Source organism: Nelumbo lutea, chromosome 6, assembly GCF_056320005.1.
Source record: "Nelumbo lutea isolate HS-2025 chromosome 6, American lotus-T2T, whole genome shotgun sequence".
Taxonomy (NCBI): domain Eukaryota; kingdom Viridiplantae; phylum Streptophyta; class Magnoliopsida; order Proteales; family Nelumbonaceae; genus Nelumbo; species Nelumbo lutea.
In genome coordinates, this window is record NC_142689.1 from 10575594 (window position 1) to 10596744 (window position 21151).

Here is a 21151-nt window from a genome sequence, read left to right on the forward strand (position 1 = left end):
GTGGAAAGGTACAAGGCTCGGCTAGTTGCGAAAGGTTTCACACAGGTGCATGGAGTTGATTATGCCGAGACTTTTACTCCAGTTGAAAAAATGAACTCTATTCGGGTTCTCCTGTCTTTAGTTGCAAATCTTGAATGGGAACTTCACCAACTTGACATAAAGAATGCCTTCTTGAATGGTGATTTGGAAGAGGAAGTGTATATGACTCAACCCCCTGGTTTCTGTGCTAAGGGAAGTGAACAAAAAGTTTGCAAATTGAAGAAATCTTTGTATGGTTTAAAGCAATCTCCAAGAGCTTGGTTTAGTAGGTTTCATCAAGCAGTTCAACAGATGGGTTTTAAGCAGTGCCAATCTGATCACACACTTTTTGTAAAGAGGGAACAAGGAAAAACAATAGCCTTGATTGTCTATGTAGATGATATTATCATCACTGGAGACTGGGTCTCAGAGATTCAGAGGTTAAAAAAATTTCTTGCTACATAATTTTAGGTAAAGGTCCTGGGGCACTTGTGTTACTTTCTTGGTATTAAGGGTGCTTGTTCTCAGCAAGGCATCTTCATTTCCCAAAGGAAGTATACCCTAGATCTCCTAAAGGATACAGGGAAGCTAGGAGCTAAACTAGCTGACACACATATAGATGTAAGTCACAAACTTGGGGATTGAAGAGGTGAATTCTTGAAAGATCCAAGGCAGTACCAAAGACTTGTAGGCAAGTTTCTCTACCCATCCATGACCAGGCCTGACATAGCATATGTTGTGGGTGCCCTCAGTTAGTTCATGCATGCACCCAAGGAGGCACACCTAGAGGTAGCATACAGAGTTCTTAGGTACCTAAAGAAATTTCCAGGGACAAGTTTACTCTTTAAGAAAGATGGGCACATGAGAGTAGAGGTGTATATAGATGCAGATTGGGCTGGCTCAGTGAATGACTGAAAATCCACTAGTGGATGTTGTACCTTTGTTGGTGGAAACCTTGTGATTTCGAGAAGCAAAAAACAGAGTGTGGTGGCCAAGTCAAGTGTAGAGGCAGAATACACGGTTATGTCACATGGAGTTGTAGAGTTATTGTGGATCAAGAACCTATTGAGTGAATTAGGATTTCCTTTTGATGATCCTATGTCACTCTATTGTGATAACAAAGCTGCCATCAACATCGCAGCCAACCCAGTTCTCCATGATAGAACCAAGCATATTGAAGTGGACAAACATTTCATCAGAGAGAAAATTGAGAAGGGACAAGTGTGCACTCCCTACATTATATCTGATGAACAACTTGCAAATGTTCTTATTAAAGGATTATGCTCACTACGACATTATGATCTTTGTGACAAGTTGGGGATGATTGACATCTTTTTCGTCTTTTCCTCCTTTTTTTATTTTGTCTTGTTCGCCCTAACATATAAATAGCAATGCTGGGCACCGCTAGCAGCGATTTCCTTTTGGCTCTCACGTCATTCTTCTTCTTCTTCTTCTTGCTGAAAACAGTTTATGTTGATGACATTGTAGTTACTAGTAATGACACTCAGGAAGTGTTTAGACAAACGGTTTCTTAACACTGAGTTGAAATCAAAGAGTTGGGAGATCTCAAATATTTCTTGGGAATTGAAGTTGCTAGATGTGAGGATGGTATCTTCATTTCTCAATGCAAGTATGTCATTGATTTACTTGCAGAGACTGACAAACTTGGTGTCGGACCAGCTTCTACCCCTATAGACTTGAATCACAAGCTTTCTGCTACTAATGGTGAGTTGTTGTTTGATATGGGAGTGTTCCAGATACTGTTTGGGAAGTTGTTATGTCTTTGCATGTCTCAGCTAGATATTTCATATGCAGTGAGTGTCATTAGTCAGTTTATGCATTCACCTAGTGCTACACATTTAGCGGCTATAGAGAGGGTTTTGTGTTACTTGAAAGGCACTCCAAGGAAAGGTATTATGTTTTCCAAGCATGCACATATGAAGTTGGAAGCATACATTGGTGCCATTTGGGTGAGTTGTATTTGTTGAGCAAGAGCAAGTGAAGAGAGGAAAGGAGAAGAGAGAAGAGAGGTGAGTCGAGTGACTGAAAGCCCTCCAGAACATAGGGGGCGAAAGAATGATTTTATTATTTATACTAGTACAGTCGAACAATATAAACAGAGGAGAAATTACAATAGTACCCTTATGGTACTAAACCTGAAATACATAAACAACTGACAACACTCCCCCTCAAGTTGGAGCATGGATATCAATCATGCCCAACTTGTCACAAAGATCATGATGTCTGGAAAGGTTTAAACCCTTTGTAAAGATGTCTGCAAGCTGGTTCTCAGAAGTGACATAGGGGGTACACACTTCGCCTGTGATAACTTTCTCTCTGATAAAATGCTTGTCAACTTCGATGTGCTTTGTTCTATCATGTAGCACCGGATTGGCAGCAATGCTTATAGCTGCTTTGTTATCACAAAATAGAGTTATAGGTTTGGTCACTGGGAAACTCAACTCCCCCAACAAATTCTTTATCCACATGCCTTCAGCGACCCCGTGGGCCGTAGCACGATATTCAGCTTCAGCACTGGATGTAGCTACCACATTTTTCTTTTTACTCCTCCATGTAACAAGGTTCCCTCCTATAAAGGTACAATAGCCATTGGTAGACTTTTTGTCACTTTGGGATCCAGCTCAATTTGCATCTGTATAAACTTCAACTTTCAAATGTCCGTGCTTTTGAAACAACAAACTAGTACTCGGATACTTCTTTAGATATCGGAGGATTCTCTCTGCTGCTTTAAGATGAGAAGACCTAGGAGAATGCATGAACTGACTGAGGACACCAACAACATATGCAATGTCTGGGCGAGTCATAGAAAGGTATAACAATCTCCCTACAAGCCTCTGAAACCGTTTCACATCCTTAAGCGATTCACCACAGTTGTCTCCTAATTTATGGTTGGGGTCAATGGGAGAGTCAACTGGCTTCACCTCCATCTTTCCAGTGTCTTGAAGTAAATCTATGACATATTTCCTTTGAGAAATGAGATACCCTTCTTTGATCGGGCAACTTCAATTCCAAGGAAGTATCTGGCAGGTCCTAGATCCTTCACTTCAAACTGAGTGGCAAGAAAAACTTTCAATTTCTGAATTTCATCCTCCCAATCACCAGTAACAATTATGTCATCCACATATACAATTAAAGCAACAATTTTACCTTCTCCTTTTTTCACAAACAGTGTGTGATCTGATTGACATTGCCTGTATCCTTTCTACTGAACTGCCACATGGAATCTACTGAACCAAGCTCTTGGTGATTGTTTCAGCCCGTATAAGGACTTCTTCAACTTGCATACTTTCTGTTCATTGCCTTGGGCTAGAAAACCAAGAGGTTGAATCATGTACACTTCCTCTTCAAGGTCACCATTCAAGAATGCATTCTTGATGTCCAGCTGGTGTAAAATCCAATCTAGATTAGCCACAAGAGAGAAAAGGACTCTAATGGAATTCATCTTGGCAACCGGGACAAAAGTTTCTGCATAATCAACTCCATACACTTGAGTAAATCCCTTTGCCACTAAGCGAGCTTTATACCTTTCCATTGTTCCATCAACCTTATGCTTGACTGTGAACACCCATTTACATCCAATTGGAACCTTTCCCTTGGGAAGATCAACAAGTTCCTATGTGCCATTTTTGTGAAGGGCATTAATTTCTTCCCTCATGGCATTTGTCCATTCAGGAACTGAAAGAGCTTCTGCCACATTCTTAGGGATAGGGACACTGTCAATAGAGGTAAGGAGGCACAGAATGAGGATGAAATGTTCTCATAGGAGACAAAGTTGGAAATGGGATGTTTAGTGGTGCACAATCTGACACCCTTTTTATGAGCAATAGAATGGTCAAGATCATTAGCAGTAGAGGAATCATTTTCAATAGATTCAAGGACATCATTGGGAGCCAAAATACCTGAGTGAGTATGATCCTCCCCCAAGGAGTCTGGTGGTATTGGAGGTACAGCTTCCGGATTCTCTATAGCGGTTGAATTTGGTTGGCCTTTGCGTCGATGAGGAAAAACACGAAAAGGTGGAGGGTCAGGGAGAGAGGGAAGCTGAACCAGTTTCTCCTCATGCCTACACTCCCCCTAAGGAGAAACAGGATAGAAAGGCTCATCTTCAAAAAAAGAAACATCCATGGAGACATAGAATTTACGAGAAACAGGATCAAAACAACGGTATCCCTTTTGAGTGAAGGAGTAACCAAGAAATATGCAAGAGATAGCACGAGAATCCAATTTCCCACGGGTGGGAGAAATTTTGGACAAAACACCGGCAACCAAAGACACGAGGAGGAATAGAAAGAAGGGGAGCCTTAGGAAAGAGAAGTTGATGTGGGGCTTTGTATTCTAATCGACGAGAGGGCATACGGTTTATAAGGTAAGTGGAACAAAGAACAACTGCAAGCCAAAACCGTTTGGGAACATTCATATGAAGTAGTAAACCTTGAGCCACTTCAAGGAGATGTCGGTTCTTCTGTTCGGCCACACCATTTTGTTGTGGTGTGCAGGCACAAGAGCTACGGTGAAGGGAACCATGCGAAGCAAAAAATTCCGTGAGGTCACTATGAAAAATTCTTTTGCATTGTCTGATTGGAAAATTTGGATTTCAATTTGAAATCGAGTGAAGACCATCTGCTGGAAATCTTGAATGATTTTTTGTACTTCGTCCCTGGTTCGCATCATGTATACCCAAGTATATCTAGAATAATCATCAATGAGGGTAATGAAATACTTGTAGCCACTCTCAGATGGTAAAGTAACAGGGCCCCACACATCAAAATGAACAATGTGAAACGGAGATTCAAATTTACTATTTCTTTGAAGAAAATGAGTTCTACAATGCTTATTCAACTGACACGTTTGACAAGAAAAATCTGAAATAGACATTGACTTAAACAGTTTTGGGAATACAACTTTCAAAGACTCAAAGGACAAATGACCAAGACAACAATGCCATAAATAAACTTTTTTCCTATAGGACTGACTCATAGACTCTGTAACATGAAGACCAGCCTTATTCTCCAGCATGTAAAGTCCATCAGCCATACAACCCCTACCAATCGTCCTCCCCGAGGCCAGATCCTGAATCACACAATGAGAAGGGAAAAAAGTCACTGAGCAATTCAAGGAATTAGTAACACTACTAACAGAGAACAAATTAATGGGAAAATTTGGAACATGAAGAACATCAGAAAGGGTAAGGCCAAGAGGAAGAGAGAGAGTTCCTTGACCAGCTATGGAAGAGTATGATCCATCGGCTAGAAATGGGGGGCTGATTCTCCCGAGTAGCCATGTTGGCCATGTGATGTTTCTTTGTACTTTGTTGTTCGTACTTCTTATTCACCTCTGAACCTTGCTTCTTAGTCAGATCTTGAGCCCATTTTGGTTTCCCATGAATATCCCAACAGGTATCTTTGGTGTGTCATGGTTTCTGGCAATGAGTGCACCACAATTTTTCCTTATCTTCTGTTTTTTTCTGGAGATCTCCTTTCCGGGAAGAAGATCCCACACCAGTAGATACATCTCCTTTTGCAACTAACACAACAGCATCCCCACCAGGGCTGTTCATCAAATTTCTCCTGTTTTCTTCAGATTGTACAAGAGTATAGACTTCCTGAACAGAAGAGAGATCCTTAGAGCTGAGAATCTGAACCCTGATAGATTCATACATAGGATTCAGACCATGTAAGAATGCAAACACCCTTTGCTGGGAGACAAGTTGTTTGTACTTCTTAGCATCCTCATCACACTTCCAATCCACATTTGCTGTTTCAGCCCACATGAAATTCTTCCTGATTTGAGGTTGCATGGAAACCAAGAGCCAGGACATAACAATACTGTTCTCCTGATTCCGTCTATCATATTCAACACTCCCAGAGGATGGTTCTTTTATCCTCCCATTAATATAGCTTATCTTCCCCCTTGCAGTGATGTATAATTTGATCCCTCTTGACCACTCCAGGTAATTTAAACCATCAAGAGGGATAACAGCCATGGGAAAGGATAGGTCACCCCCACCCATTCCTTTCAGCATTGAGGAAACTCCAGATGTGGCTGAATCCTCACTGCCGATGATATCTGAATAAAAAGTTGAAACAGCAACCAAAAAGGTACAGCTGTACAAGACTATTTCAGAGATATGTCCTTTTGACCACTGGTTTCACTAAGAACAAAAGAAAGAGCACTGCTGTTGCAGTACAAGAACAGGTCCTTCTGACCTACAGTTTCACTGAGAACAAATAACAAACTGAACACTGCTGTTGCAGTACAAGAACTGGTCCTTCTGACCTACAATTTCACTGAGAACAAACAATAAACTAAACACTGCTGTTGCAGTACTGAAACAGGTCCTTCTGACCTACGGTTTCACTGAAACAAGTCTGCACACTGCTGTTGCAGTACAAGAACAGGTCTGAATGACCTACTTAGTAGGGCTGATAGCTAACCAGTCAAGGAGATCAATAGGGTAGCCGAACAGTCAATTAATAAGATTAGTGTTGAGCAGACTATTAGTCGGCTAAAAACAGACCATCAACAGTCCACAATACCAACAACAAAAAGTTTGAATACAGTTATTGTGTTAAGGAATACAGTCGCTTAACAGTAGGGCAGTCGAACAGACAACAGTAGGGTAGCCGAACAGTCATCAAACAGTTCAGCAAACAATAGGCATCTGAACAGACAAGGATGATAGTCCACAAACAATAGGCATTAAATAGTAGGCATCAAACAGTTCATCAGTTCATCAGTCGAACAGACAACAGTAGGGTAGCCGAACAGTCATCAAACAGTTCAGCAAACAATAGGCATCCGAACAGACAAGGATGATAGTACCTCTTTTAGTTTCAGATGATAGTCTCCCTTATGGTAAACCAGAACTCCTTGACTGTAAACCAGAGCTCCTTCTACGAATCCTCAAACCATAGGAAGCCGAACAAAAGATGAGCAATTTCTGAAGACAGAACACCCTCTACGAACTGCAAACAATAGTCTCTCTACAGTCGAGCAGACAGGAGGAGTAATTTCTGGGCTGGAAGACGAAAAGACTCTGTAACTTCTGGGTCGAACTGACTTCACCAGATCAGGAGTTCGATTGGAGACAGCACTGGGTGCAACAGTAGTTAGCTTGACACCACCCTTCAGGCCTGGACGACTTGCTCTCATACCATGTTGAGCAAGAGCAAGTGAAGAGAGGAGAGGAGAAGAGAGAAGAGAGGTGAGTTGAGTGACTGAAAGCCCTCCAGAACATAGGGGGCGAAAGAATGATTTTATTATTTATACTAGTACAGTCGAACAATATAAACATAGGAGAAATTACAACAGTACCCTTATGGTACTAAACCTTAAATACATAAACAACTCGCAACAGTATTGATGATAGGAGATCCACCTCAGGATACTATAATTTGGTGGCTGGGAACATTGTCTCATGTAGGAGTAAAAAACAGTCTATAGTGGCCAGATCTTCAGCTGGGGCAAAGTATAGGGCAATGGCACATGGAGTTTCAGAATTATTGTGGCTTAGATCACTTTTGGGAGAGATGGGTATTGGGTATTGGTTGTGAGAAGCCAATGATACTATATTGTGACAACCAGGCAGCTATCAACGTTGCACATAATCTTGTTCAGCATGACAGAATTAAGCACAAAGAGGTTGATAGACATTTTAACGGGAGTGTGTTGCTTCAGGGGAAATTTGCTTGCCATTCATTGCTTAAGAAGAGCAATTGGCTAATGTATTGATCAAAGGTGTTCCAAAAGGAAAATTGTTACATTGTATAAGCAAGCTGGGCATGATTGATATCTATGCTCAGCTTGAGGGGGGTGTAGAGAGACTGGGCCAAATGGGCCCTTGTGTTTGTTCTCTTGTTAAGTAGTGTTCTTTTTATTGTTTATGTGTTAATGGGCCTGTTAACTCCTTTTTTATTTCTTTTAAGTTATCGATGTGCTGGCCGCCCACATAAGGGTAAACTTGTAATTAACCTTGATTAAGTTTGATTAATAAAAGATAAGAGAGAGGAGAGAGTGAATCCATCGAACTCTCTCTTCTTCTTCTTCTTCTTCTTCTTCTTCCTTTTGTTGCTGTAATCAGAAACTAATCTCATATTTAGAGGATTGAATCACATCTGTTTAAAATTACAATACTTGGGTCAAAGTTTTGGTAATTGAGCCAGAACTTTGAAGCATTTTGTTTGACTTACAGTCTGAATGTCACAAAGTCCCTTCCAGACTTTTGTTTAAATTTCAGAAATGTTATGGTTGAAGTTCATTTTTTATGGTAAATGCTTCTAACCATGTTGCATGGTTTCAGGTATGGGTGCCCAGTCTGAGGGTTAGATCCTGTCTGAACCCAATATTTTTTACCACTACAATGAAGTATCCCTCACCTGTACCCATGTATTGCTGACTCAGGTCATTGGGTAAATAGAATGATCCTGATAAAACAAGCTTCTAGAGCCATCTTCTCCTATCAAAATGTTTTTTTCCTTTCTCACAGTCCTATACAATTACAAAATAATACATTTCCTTTCTTGCTCACTACACTCACTTTTTCACTCACTTCCACTTTACAAAAATCCTGCTTTTGCTTTTCTTGTGATTGAAGGATCACATTTAGATACTTTTCTCCAAGAAAGTTCTGTTATTCCTTTCTTCCCATACCAACCAGCAAATTGCTGCCTTCATAGCTTTCCACATTACCGTCCTTTTTACTTTGGTTGGCTCAAGAAATCACAGTTGAAAAGGCCTGCCACATCTTGAGGGGGATTCCACCTGCAACCAAAGAGAAACACAAAAGAAACTCCCAAATGCGGTGCGCAAAAGAACAAGAACTTTGTAGTTCTTTCACAAAGTGAACATTTCCTCATTCCTAGATTTCAGGGTGTTCTTGATAACAATACCAAGAACCAAAAAATTTGCGCAAGGTGCCTATGACTTGGGGGATGGAGTTCATGCAGGCAGGTCAGTGGAGGAGATCCTTGAAGATAGAAGCAAAAAATCTCCTGTTCGAAGAGATGAGAATCAAGGGGAAGGTAAGCCTGAAGGTAAGGGAAGTGAAAAGGGTACAATATTGCTGGAAGGATTAGAAGTGATCGAGTGGCTAAGAAAGTTCATAGCTGGAGCCTGTTCAAAAGGTAAGCAGATAAACTGGCAGGATTTTAGTACATTAGAAGGGAGAAGATATGTTGTTGAATGTAAGAGGAATAGAAAGGGGTTCTTCGTAGCTTTGACTGAATTTTTTGGTAAGGGACAGAGGCAACTGGTGTGTCTACCAGCAGGAAAACAGAACCAAGGCTGGGGGGAAGTAGACTGGTTGCTCAAAGAGTTCTTAGCTCAAAGAGTAGCAAATGAGAAAAAAGCCTCCATAAGGGAGGAGAAGGCTTATCTCAGTAACAGCAGGGTACAACAAGGGCCAGTGGTCATGGCAAAAACAAAAGGCCATTGCAGATTGGTGGGAGGTCTAGAGAGAGAGGAGTGGGATAGTAAGTTTGTGATACAAGCCAAGGAAAAGGTTAACGATTGGAGGAGGGTAGCTGACTTACTGGCAACCAGGTTGAAGTTGAAGAGTGTTTTCATAGTAACCCCCGTCGATAACTGTAAAGCCATCCTAGATCCATTGGAGAATGATTTGGAAATATTAGCTATCAATGTTCAGGCTGAGTTCGGATCATTCACAGTCTTCAAATGGAATCCAACATCCAATTCCAAGGACTTTTTTGTTGAAGATGGTGTGGTGGTGCGTGTAATAGGCTTGCCATTCCATCTATGGAAACAAGAAATAGCAGAGTCTATAGCTGTGTTGTGTGGAGGAATCTTGAAAGGTGCTTTTTGGGGCGATCTCTATTCAGTAGCAATCCTGCTAAGTGGTGTGAAGCCAGAAGAAATTCCACAAAAGGTAGAGGTACGAACAAAGGGGAGCTTTGTCTCTGTGTGGTTAGCTTCCTCCATTGAAGCAAGGCTGTGGAAGGAGGCTCGGTTGGTAGGAGGGGAGAAGGAGGAAGAAGAAGCACTACGTGGACTTGTGAGATTGGGTAATTCAAATGGGAAGGGATGTTTCACTGAAAAGGGCCAACATATTCTGGGAAGCCAAAAAGCTTTGGGGCAGTTGGAAGGTCAAACCTGGAGAAAGCAAGAAGAGGTTATGACAAATGGCAGATCCTTTGCGCAGGTAGTGTCAGGGGAAAAAGACAAAAAGCTTCTAGTGTCGAAAGGGAGAAGGCTGAACCAGCAATCTCAGACAGGGAAGGTTGCTGGTTTGACCATTAAAATAGGGGGCGTGACTCTTTAAGTGGTCACGTGGGACGAAAAGAAGGGCCCAATCGAGTGGATCCTTATTATGGTGGGCCGGAGAAGGCTTTTCAAGTAAAGGACCTAAAGTTGGGCTCCTATAGTCTTGAGCCCAAGGCCCATTATAAGACAGATGGGTCGAGGGACATGTTAAGTAAGCATGCGACTGGGAGGAGGGATGAGCTGATGGACAAGAGAAAGCGTCTATCTTCTTCAACCCCGAACCCTTCCTCTCAACCGAACAGTTCAGGCACAAAAAAGTCTCAAGACTCGTAGTCTCGAGGCTCTCTACAGTGGGTCCCATCCAACCTGGCGAACCGTCTCTCACCAGATAGGCGCAACCTGAGATACATGAAGCCTAGTGATGAGAACAGAACAGGATTTGAAGATTGGTTGAGTGAACAAAACAGCAATGACGATTCGATTCTGATAGAGACGAAACGCTAAGCCTGGGAAGTTTGTCTCCAAAAAGCAACAATGATCTTCTTGAAACAGAAAGTTTGCATATAGAGTTGTTTTTAGAGGAAGAGACTGAAGAGGCAGGTGGCGGGAAGACTAGGAATGGTGAAGAAATTGGTTATGAAATTGTGAAAACTCCTCCTTCCTTCGTCGAGGGAGCTGACCCTGAGTCTAATGAATTACAAGATGTTGGTGGAGAGGGACAAGAATCGGCCGTGAGGATGGATGCGGGTATTCCAGTGTTGGAAACACAGAGAAAGGTTTTCCAAGTGGGTAGGTCGTCAGGAAGTGACTCTTTCACCATGTCTACTTCCCAACCTTGTCCAAAAAGGGGAAAGGCTTTAAAACCATGTGTCGTCTGTCAGCAAGTCATTTTCAGTGATTCTAGTCCTACCCCCATTCTATCAGGTATGGGTGTCAATTCTGTTTTAGGTACTGACTTGTTTGCTATGCCATTAACAGATATCCCAGCTTCCCATCCAGGAGTTTCTGATGAAAGAGAGAGGGTGATAGTGGAAGGAGGAGAGAGGGTGTCGGAAGGAAGTAGTAAGGGGGAGGCAGATAGAATTTGGGAGTTGATCAGTACAATGATGGAGGAACAAAATAAAAAGGAAGGACTCGTAGAAAGATTTTGTAGCAAAAATAAGTGTGAGAAGGGTAAAATTCTTTCTCAAACATTGGCTGGAAAGGATGGAGAAATTGGGAAGGGGGGGGGGAAGAGGAACAAATAAGAAAAAAAGATTTGAAGTGGAAAGGCTAATCTCAGACATTGAGGGGGATTTAGAATTCAGTGGTAGAGGGGATAGGAGGAAGGGCCTAAAATGAGGAGAATATGGCCTCTTATTGGGTTCCTTTGTTTATCTTGTATCGATGAAAATTATTAGCTGGAATGTAAGAGGGTTAGGGAGTGCAAGGAAGAGAAGGGCGATCAAAGACCTACTCCGAAGGGAAAAACCTGATATTGTGCTGTTACAAGAATCCAAATTGATGGAATTAGATGGGAGATGGGTGAGGAGTTTTTGGAGGTCTAGAGGTTTAGGTTGGAGCTCGTCTCCTTCTTGGGGAGCCTCGGGGGGGATTGTAACACTATGGAGGGAGGATGTGATGGAAGTAGTGGAAGAATTGATAGGCAAATTCTCAGTTTCCATTAAGTGCAAGAATGTAGAAAATGGGTGTGTATGGGTCTTAACCAATGTCTATGGCCCTAATTCCTATAGAGAGAGGAATGAGATGTGGGAGGAATTATATGCAATCAAGGGGCTATGGGATGGTCCTTGGTGCCTGGACGGGGATTTTAACGTCATTAGATTCTTTGATGAAACCAGTAATCCCCAACAGGTAATCTCAACAAGCATGAGGAAATTTAATGGTTTTATTGAAGATTGTGAACTGAAGGAAATACCTCTGTTGCAAGCCAATTACACTTGGTCCAACCTTCAGGAAATCCCGTTGTGCTCGAAGTTTGATAGATTCCTTTTTAACCTTGCCTGGGAGAATAGTTTGGAAAACTTGACTGCTAGGGCATTACCCAGGGTAACTTCCGATCACTGTCCTATCCAAATAAGAACTGAGTCTTTTCCTATAGGACCTAAACCTTTTAGATTCGAAAATATGTGGCTTACCCATCCATATTTTGTGAAAAAAGTGAAGGAGTGGTGGGCTGAGGAGGAGAGGGGGGTAAGATGGAAGGGGATCAAGTTCCACAAGAAATTAAAAAGGTTGAGAGCCAAAATAAAAAAGTGGAATAGAAATCAGTTTGGTAGAATTGAGGAGCAAAAATTGGGCTTAATCTCACGAATAGAGAATTTGGATGTAAAGGAATCTCATAATGGGCTGACCGAGGAGGACAGTGTTAAGGAGACAATTAAAAAAGGAGTTGGAAGAAGTGTTATTGAGGGAAGAAATCAGTTGGAGACAAAAATCTAGACACAAGTGGATTAAGGAATGCGATGGGAACACTAGATTCTTCCATGATTTGGCAAATGGGAGACGGAGAAAGAATTTTGTGACCAAGCTAGAGATAGGAGAGGAGGGGATTACCAACCAGGATGATATAGCCAGAAAATTTGTGAACCACTTCAAATCGATTTATAGAAGGCCTTTGAGTGAGAGAACAGTCATGGAAAGGGTGGATTGGCCAAGAATTGATGGAGTGGCAAGGTGGCTGGAAAGGGATTTCGAGGAAGAAGAGATTAAGAAAGCTGTTTTTCTAATGGATAGATCCAAGACTCCGGGTCCAGATGGCTTTACAATGGGTTTTTATCAAGACTATTGGGAGGTGTTGAAAGAGGATCTAGCTGAAGTCTTTAAGGAATTTGCAGACAATCACACTATAAGCCCTGGAATTAATGCAACATTTTTGGCCTTGATACCTAAGAAGAATGATGCCAACCACCCAAAAGATTATAGGCCTATTAGTTTGGTGACAAGCATCTATAAAATTTTGGCTAAAGTGCTCTCATTGAGGATCAAAACAGTCCTCCCTACCATCATTAGTGAAACTCAGGGGGCTTTCATTCAAGGTCGACAAATAACAGATCAGATCTTAATTGCGAATGAATGTGTGGAGGAAATGAAAAGGTCTAGTAGGAAAGGATTCATTTGTAAATTGGATCTTGAAAAGGCCTATGATTTGGTGGACTGGGAGTTTCTATTAGAGGTTATGCGAAATGGTGGATTTGGGGACAAGTGGTGTAGTTGGATCTTTGGGTGTATCGGTACTTGTCACTACTCTATTATGATAAATGGTACGGTGAGGGACTTTTTTCCAGCTTGCAGGGGTGTCAGGCAAGGGGATCCACTCTCACCATTCCTTTTTACCTTAGTAGCTGATGTGATTAGTAGGATCATTACTAAGGCTAACAACGAAGATGCCATTAAGGGTTGGAGAATAGGGAGACGCCAAGTCCCTGTCACCCACCTTTAGTTTGTAGACGACCTAATGATTTTTTGTGAAGGAGGTCTTAGTGAAAAGGTAGCAAACCTAAAGGAGCTAATAAAAGGATTTGAAAGTGTCTAATTTGAGAAAAAATCTGGAAAAGAGTTGCGTAGCAAGTTTAAATTTGGAGGTAGGGGAGGTCGAGGCTATTGCAAAGTGTCTTGAGTGTTTCACCTTTGATTGGCCTAGGTCATATTTAGAGCTTCCTTTAGGGGAAAATCCTAGGGAGAGTAGATTTTGGACCCCAGTGTTAGAAAAATTTGAGCAGAGATTAGTCTCATGGAAAAGGAAGTATATCTCTTTAGGAGGAATAATTACCCTAATAAGAGCTACCTTGGCTAACTTACCTACCTATTATTTGTTTGTCTTTAGGATACCAGTTAGGGAAGCTAGGAAGCTGGAGAAGTTGATGCAAGACTTCTTATGGGAGCCGGGACAAGAGAAAAAGGATCACTTGGTTAATTGGGAAATTGTGTGCAGAAGTAAAGAAGAAAGGGGTTTTGGAATTGGGAGGGTAACTAGAAAGAATCAAGCTCTGTTAGGGAAATGGTTGTGGAGATGGCCTTTGGAAAGAGAGAGATTGTGGCATGAGGTGGTGGGAAGCATTCATGGGAGGTCAAAGAATGGATGGGATGTTGGTGTATTGAGGCAAGCTACCCTAGCAGCACCTTGGAAGGCTATTCACAACACCTTTCCTCAATTCCTCAATTTTATCAGGTATGAAGTTTGTTCCGGCAACTCTATCCTTTTTTGGGAGGATATTTGGGTAGGAGACTCACCGTTAAAGGATTTGTTCCCTTCGCTTTTTTCTATTTCTTTGTACAAAAAAGAGGTGGTCTCAAAATTTGTCTCACCCTTGGGAACACCCTTAGATCCTAATTGGGATTTTGGTTTTCGTAGAGGACTTAGGGATGTTGAAATTGAGTCTCTTTCTTTTTTGCTTGGGTGTCTTAATCATGTTTGTTTGGATCCTTCCAATCCAGATAAGAGGGTTTGGACTCCTAGACCCAACGGAACCTTCACTTGTGCTTCTTTTTTCAAGTCCATCTCTCAACTTTCTACTCACCAACCCTTTCCGTCAAAAGAAATTTGGTGTGGGCCAGTTCCCCCAAAAATTATGGCTTTTTGTTGGGAAGTTTTCCATGGGAAAGTAAACACTTTAGACAACCTACAAAAGAGAAGACCCTTTCTCTGTATTTCTCCTAATTGGTGTATCCTCTATAGAGCTCACGGTGAGGATTGTTACCATCTATTAGTATCTTGTCCCTTTTCTATAGACCTTTGGGCTTGGCTACTTTCGTTGTTTGGGGGTTGTTGGAGTCTACCAGCAGAAGTTCACATGCTCTTCAACCATTCTACCTTTTATTGGCCTACAAAAATAGGGAGAATTATGTGGAGATGTGCTCGTGCTGCCTTGACTTGGACTCTTTGGGAAGAAAGGAATCTCAGAATTTTTCAAGATAAGGAAAGGAACATCCAAGATTTGAAAGACTGTGTTAAACAGGGCAATACATTGGCTGAAGACCTTGGAAATTTTTCATCAATTCTCCTTTGTAGAGAACACTGATGTGGGCCCCACTGCAGTAGTCCCCACTGTGTTCGTAGGACAGCAGTGTAGTTATTTGTTTCAGTTATAGTAGTGTCAGTTTGAATCAGTTTGTTAATTCAGTTGTTATTTATTTTAGTTTTTATTTACTTTATTTATTATGTAAGTACCAAGGGCAGATATGTCTTTTCCATTATGTACTAAACATAACCTATAAATATTAAGAGAGTGGCGGTGGCAGATCTGTTAGAATCTGTCCCTCCTTTGAACAACTTGTGTTCTCTTGCTTCTCTTCTATTCTCTCTCCTTTCTCTCACTTTCTCTTCTGTTTTGCAAGCCTAAAACCTTTTAGGATTCAAGACTGATTACAGTCTTGATCTTCTACTTGGTATCAGAGCCTATCTAGGGCTTCTCATGTGTGTCTAGTCCAGCCGACCACATGAGGACTAGCTAGGGCTGGAAGCTATGAAGAAGTTTTTCAGTGGCTGAATCTTGGAGATTACCAGGAGAGGTTCGCAGCAGTTGAAGACTTGTTGCGGCTTGCAGAGAGTTGGTAATTAGGAAGAGGCAGCGAAGGTTAGGGTTCAGGTAACCCTAGAAGACGGTAAACCGAAGACAGGTAATTAGTAAGTAAGTTTTTTTTACTGAGTTTCAGAGACTGCAACCAGCCAAGATAGGTTGGACCTATCTAGAAAGAGGGGCCGAACTGTGTTCAAGTTTGTTCTAGGGTTTGGCTTTCCAAACTATGGTTAAGTTTGTTTCTAGGGTTTGACTGTTGGGCCGAACCCTCCTCTTCAAAGGTGATTAGTTTTTAGGGTTTCATATTGCCCTACGACAAGTCCCACTTGTGCGGATTGCTTGGAGAGTGCAGCTGAGCACTTACTTTAAACCTATAGTTGAAACCCTATTTTTGCTCTCGCAGCAGTGGGCCCACAGTAGTGATTTCAGAGAATAGCATCCCAGATTGATAGGCTGCCTGGTAATATGCATGCCAATTGATTTCAGATCAGATTTGAGTTGATTTCTTGCATATACTGTGATAGGCGATTGATTTCAGATAAGATTTGGGTTGGTTTCAGATCGGATCAGATCAGATTTCAGACTTACTTGCTTGACTCTGTTTTCTGGTATAATTGCTCTAACAGTTTGTAGCCACTGAATCTTGATCAAAGATGGAGTTTAAGGGTCAGGGAGAAAGTAGTTTTGGCAACCACAGTTATGGTAATGTATCTGAAACCGGGTTTCAGATTACAACTATGAGATTTGATGGGTCAAATTATTTGGAGTGGGCGCAATCAGCCACGATGGCTATTGGAGGAAGGGGAAAACTGGGTTACCTCTTGGGAGATGTGAAAGAACCTTCCAAGGAGGACCCAACATACACCAAATGGGTTCAAGAGAACTATTTAGTTATGGCATGGCTGTGTAATTCTATGCAGCCACATATCAGCCGAAATTACTTGTGGGCAAAGACAGCCAAAGAGATATGGGATGCTGTGAAAGAAACCTATTCCCAACCCCTTAATGTTGCCAGAGCCTATGAACTGAAGTGTGAGGTGAACAGCCTTAAATAAGGAGAGAAGCCAGTTTCTGTCTACTTCTCTACTGTGAAATCCTTGTGGCATGAGATTGACCATCTAGAGACCCTTGAGTGGGAGAGTCCCAAAGATGCACAGACTCACAGAAAGCAAGTCGAGACGAATAGGGTATTTGAGTTTCTGGCTAGTTTGAATTCAGAATATGACATTGTGCGACAACAAATATTGACAAGAGATAGTGTGACCCTTGGTCCCAGCAAAACTAAGAAATAAGAAGGGTAATGCTCATATGGCAGTGAACACTGATTCAACATCTTCATCAGGCACATCCCTGGAGACTTTAGCTGCTGTTCGGGCTGCCCTCATACAGTTGGAAAAGGAAGTTGGGAGTTCAGCTCAGCCATCTCAGTCACCATCAGCTCCTGCCACATTTGCATTCGCACATTCAGGTACTCGAGCCTCAGCTTACCATGCTTCAGCTCCAGGTAATACTGATCACTGCTGGGTAATAGATTCAGGTGCATCTGACCATATGACTATCTTGCCATCTTTGTTCACTTCTTATCACTTGTCCTCTAGCCGAGATAGAGTATCTATTGCTGATGGCTCTCTTGTTCCCATTTCGGGCAAGGGGGACATCAAGCTATCTGATACTATCTCTTTATCTTCTGTCTTGCATGTTCCTAAGCTTGATACTAACCTGCTTTCAGTTAGTAGTATTACAAAACAAATGAACTGTTCAGTAACCTTTTTCCCTGACCGATGTGTTTTTCAGGATTTGGAGACGAGGAAGGTGATTGGGACTGGCCGTGAGACGAATGGGATCTATCTGCTTGGAGAGAGTTCTCGTCGGGAGGAGTCAGTGGATAAGAAGTCTTTTGTTTCCCAGTCTGTGAGTTCGGTTATGCCAAAGCATAACCGATTAGGTCATTTGTCTTTTAAGTCTTTGAAGAGTCTGTTTCCTGCTTTATTTGAGTCTGTTGAGTTATCAAGGTTGAGGTGTGAGAGTTATGAGTTTGCCAAACATTGTAGAACCCCTTATTATTTAAGTAATAAAAGGAGTAATTCCTCTTTTGATATTGTGCATACTGATGTTTGGGGGCCATATCATATCTCTTCTATGGGTGGGTACAGATATTTTCTACTGTTTGTTGATGACCATACCCGGTTTTCTTGGGTCTATCTTATGCGTTCTCGGGATGAGGTTCCTGCTCTGACCCAAAACTTCCATCAGATGGTTCTCACTCAGTTTGGGACCAAAATCAAAGTCCTTAGATCTGATAATGCAAAGGAATACTTTGCTCAGCCATTGACCTCCTACCTTCTTAGCCATGGAGTTATTCACCAGAGCACTTGCCCTTATACACCACAGCAGAAAGGCATTGCCGAAAGGAAGAATAGGCATATCTTGGAGGTGGCTAGAAGCATTATGTTTACCTCCAATGTACCTATTCGCTTCTGGGGTGATGCTATCCTCACGACAGTTTATCTCATTAATCGAGTTCCTTCCCGGGTCCTTGATATGAGAACCCCCTTTTCCCTTCTATACCCAGACGATGAGTTGTTCATTGTTCCCCTTAAAACCTTTGGTTATACCTGTTTCGTTCAGCTTCTCGGGCCTCATCATTCCAAATTTAAACCTAAGGCCTCCAAATGCATTTTCCTTGGTTATGCACAAACTCAAAAGGGTTATTGCTGCTATGATCCGGTTTCAGGGAAACGGTTTGTCTCCATGGATGTCACCTTCTTTGAGGAGACACCCTATTATCCTAGGGTTTCTCCTCAGGGGGAGAGTAGTGAAAGTGGGGCTGTTTTGAGTTTCTTTCCTCAGGGGGAGAGCAGTGAGAGTGGAAGTGGGGCTGGTAGAAGTGGGGCTGTTCCTTTACCTATTCCACTGGGTAATGAAGGTTGTAGTGGTGAGGGTGGTCAGAGGGACCTGGAGTTGAGAGTCTATCATAGGCGATGCAGGCAGGTTGATCCTAGTCTTCGACAGTCCCGACCAGCTCCAGTTCCTTCTGCGCCTCCAGGAGCCTACTGTGATACCTCTCACTGTTGCCACTTCCCCTCCTGTGGATGACCTTGATCTCCCTATTGTCATTCGCAAAGGGAAACGATATTGCACCACTTCTACAGCTCACAGCATCTCACAGTTCTTATCCTATGATCGTTATCACCATCTTACTGGTCCTATCTCACTTCCATTGCCGATGTCCCTATTCCAAGAACAGTGCAAGAAACCTTATCAGTTCCAGAATGGAAAGATACAATGCAAGTCGAAATGGATGCCTTGTTGAAGAATAATACTTGGGCACTGGTTGACCCACCAAAAGGAAAGAAACCGGTGGGATGCAGATGGGTGTTCACCGTGAAGCATAATGCTGATGGCTCTATTGAAAGGTACAAAGCCTGACTGGTTGCAAAGGGGTTCACTTAGACTTATGGTATAGACTATTTGGAGACCTTTGCCTCAGTAGCCAAGATGACCACCATTCGAGTTTTGTTATCCCTTGCAGCAAATCATTCTTGGCCTCTGTTTCAAATGGATGTTAAAAATGCCTTTCTGAATGGAGACTTACAAGAAGAGGTTTACATGCAGTTGCCTCCTGGATTCTATGATACAGAGACAAGTAAGAAGGTTTGCCGACTGAATAAGGCATTGTATGGTTTGAAGCAGTCACCTAGAGCCTGGTTTGATAGGTTCAGATTAGCCCTTGGAAGGTTTGGTTATGTACAGGCCCAGTCAGATCATACACTATTCATCAAGAGGGAAGAGTCCTCTCTGACACTACTAGCAGTATATGTTGATGATATTGTGGTGACAGGAAATGACAGTCATGAGATTGAGTCCCTCAAACGGCTCCTTCATCAAGAGTTTGAGGTGAAAGATCTTGGTGCACTACGATACTTTTTGGGTATTGAGGTTGCTAAATCCAAGTAGGGGATTTTTATCTCTCAGAGAAAATATGTTCTAGATTTGTTGGCGGAAACTGGAAAATTGGGTGTTAAGCCAGCCGATACACCCATCGAACAAAATCACAAGATTAGTGAAGAGGGTGGGGAGCCTCTTGAAGACAAAGTTATGTTCCAACGGTTGGTTGGAAAGCTTCTATATCTCTGCCTCACTCGGCTGGATATCAACTATGCAGTTAGTGTTGTTAGCCAGTACATGCACTCCCCTAGAACTTCTCATCTTCTTGCGGCAGAGAAAATATTAGCATACTTGAAGAGATGCCCGGGTAGAGGTATATTGCTCAAGAACAATAATCACATGAGGGTGGAAGTCTATACAGATGCCGATTGGGCTGGAAGTGTTGATGACAGAAGATCTACCTCTGGACATTGTGCCCTGGTGGGAGGTAACCTTGTCTCTTGGAGGAGTAAGAAGCAGAGTGTTGTTTCCCGCTCTAGTGCTGAAGTGGAATACAGGTCAATGGCTAATGGAGTGGCTGAAATCTTATGGCTGAGGTCACTACTTGAAGAGTTGGGTATTGACTATGAAAAGCCTTTAATGTTGTATTGTGATAATCAGGCAGCTATTAATATAGCCCACAACCCAGTGCAGCATGGCAGAACTAAACATATCGAAGTTGATCGACATTTTGTGCGAGAAGGGGTCACATCACAAGAAGTGTGTCTTCCGTACATCACATCTAATATGCAGCTCGCGGATATCCTCACCAAGGCTGTACCAAGGAAGAAGTTAGAGACACACCTATCCAAGTTGGGCATGATAGATATCTACTCCCAACTTGAGGGGGAGTGTAGAGAACACTGATGTGGGCCCCACTGTGTTCGTAGGACAGCAATGTAGTTATTTGTTTCAGTTATAGTAGTGTCAGTTTGAGTCAGTTTGTTAATTCAGTTGTTATTTATTTAAGTTTTTATTTACTTTATTTATTATGTAAGTACCAAGGGCAGATGTGTCCTTTCCATTATGTACTAAACATAACCTATAAATATTAAGAGAGTGGCGGCGGCAGATCTGTTAGAATCTGTCCCTCCTTTGAACAACTTGTGTTCTCTTGCTTCTCTTCTATTCTCTCTCCTTTCTCTCACTTTCTCTTCTGTTTTGAAAACCTAAAACCTTTTAGGATTCAAGACTGATTACAGTCTTGATCTTCTACTTCCTTTAATGACATTTGGAGAAATTGGTCAGCAATAGCAAGGTGTTCATCTTTAAAGGCTAAATCAATTACAAGCTGGTTTCCTCCACCCAAAGGTTCAATTAAGTTGAACTTTGATGGAAGCAGCATGGGTAATCCAAGATTATCCGGAGTGGGGGGTGCTTTGAGAAATGAGAAGGGTGAGATTTTGTTGCTCTACTCAGGTCCTTTGGGAATTGGGAATTCTATCAGG

At 42.1% G+C, this 21151-nt stretch overlaps 1 protein-coding gene across 7 annotated transcripts in view; it reads left to right on the forward strand.

Moving 5' to 3' along the window:
- Positions 1–21151, forward strand: part of LOC148847286 (exocyst complex component SEC10b-like) — a 113698-nt gene that overhangs the window by 85866 nt on the left and 6681 nt on the right. The window lies entirely within an intron of this gene.